Raw genomic sequence first — 2,126 nt, forward strand, 5'->3', positions numbered from 1 at the left:
TTTGATCCAGCATAATCAAGATTACAATGGTCTCTGCCTCATAGTAAGGTGATCCAGACTCTTGCCTGTGGCTAAAGGGGATCTTCCAGAGGCTCAGCCTGACTAGATACTCTGCAGATGGGTTTGGGCTCCCACCATTTCCCAGAGCCCTCCACTAATTGGGTGTTCATAATGTTTGGTCTGATGCTTTTCTACTTACCATATTGCAGTTTTATAATTGTTATATTTGAATCACACAAGCTAGTGTGATTCTTCTGTGTGGACTTAACTTCTTGCTTAGATGACTACTTGTTTGAATCCAAGCCTTTAAGACCCCAGACACTATTCTGATTGATAGTGGGCACCATCTGCTTTTGTCAGCACACTTTGCTGTAGTACCCTCATCTTCATTGATCAATTCATGAAGGCAAGTATTGAGTATAACCATGATGTAATAATGGATTGTTCTTAAGTTGGGGCAAGGATTTAGTGTGAGCCCCAAACCCATTCCTGGATCTATGCCTTAATTGATTTATTATTAAAATTAATTTGCTGTAATATGAGAGCCTACACATGTCATATCATTCCATAGTTCAATCATGTTAAACATAATTGTACAATTTCTTGCATAAGCATACATGTTTTCCAAAACATACTTTTCCTTCCTGGATCTCTTGCCATCACTGCCTCTTGTTTCCCCCACTCCTCTATAGCCCCCTTCCCACAAACCCTTGATATATTTTCTCTCCCTGTAGACTCAACATCCCTGGGTTTCAGTTGCAAAAAATAATAAAACAAAGCAGCTTCAAGAGGGTGAGCCCCAATGGTGACGCACCTCTGAGATACACTTTCATGCAAATGGGCGTAAGCAGAATATAACAGAGTGGCCAACATTCTCGGGTTGTAGGGATATACAAGTCTTAATACAGCCTACTGGCTGTTGATGTACCAAGACCTTGTTCGTTCACCAACTAACAGTACAGTACCCTTCTCTTGGTACAGCTCTCATCTTCTACCTTAGACACCATGTGTTTTCCGGCTTAACTCCTGTTTACAAGTGTGTTTGGGTAGAGTACATTGTGGTTTCACCGATACAGCCTCTGAAGCATGCATTCACCAGAAGGTCAGGATTCAGTAACCCAGTGTTCTTCGGTACCCGTCTTGGGTTCCCTGGTTACCTCCAGACACTCTAGGTCAATTCTTCCCTCCTGCTGCACTCCACTAAGGCCCTTCCCCACCTAATGTTCATAAGAGCATCCTCAGTGTCTCTTCCCTACACTTGACAGTCAACCCTCCCTCTACCCCCAACATATATGCACCTATGTTCCCCCAAACGTGACCATTCACTCTCCCCTCTCCTGCGCTGCCCCTCCCATCAGTAAGCCTAATCCCTTTGAGAGGCTGTCTCCCTCTCTGGGTACCTCCCCCCAATTCTCATGGCTACAACTCTGCAGACACCATCTCTCCCAACTCCCCAGACCATTTTGTCTCAGCTATCATGAGGTGCCCTCCAGCCAAGTGACCTGGAGCAGATGGTGTGTGGTTCATGGGCACAGGTCCAGCTCTTCACCAGGCTGTCTGGTTCCCGGACAGAAGACAGGAGGGCCTGCAAGCCCGAGCTTGTGCCCCTTCTGCTGTCAGTTCCACGGCAGTGGACTCATACAGTATTTGTCCTTTTGTGCTTGACTAACTTCACTCAGCATAATGTCTTCCAGATCCCTCCACGAGTTGTGGTGTTTCATCTCTGTTTTTAAGAGATGCATAGTATTCCATTATGTGTATGTACCAGAGCCTTTTTATCCACTCTTCTATTAATGGGAATTTTCAGTTTCTTGCTATTGTTAACTGTGCTGCAATGAACATGGAGGAGCAAATGTCTGTTCATGATCCGTTTCTTCTTTTTGGTGGTGGTGGGGATGTGCCCAGTAATTGTATTGCTGGTCTCTATGGTAGCTCAATATCCATCTGTTTTAGGCATCACCATGTCACCTTCCACAGTGGCTGTATGTATTTACAAGTCCATCAGCAGTGGATAAGAGTTCCTCTCTCGGGAGGTGGGGGGAAGGGAAGAGGTGTTAACAAACCCAGGGACAAGGGAACAACAAGCGATCCAAATTGGTGGGGAGGTGGGTGTGGGAGACCTGGTA

This window comes from Echinops telfairi, unplaced genomic scaffold (assembly GCF_000313985.2).
Source record: "Echinops telfairi isolate 266 unplaced genomic scaffold, ASM31398v2 ScPeMD7_23;HRSCAF=83, whole genome shotgun sequence".
Taxonomy (NCBI): domain Eukaryota; kingdom Metazoa; phylum Chordata; class Mammalia; order Afrosoricida; family Tenrecidae; genus Echinops; species Echinops telfairi.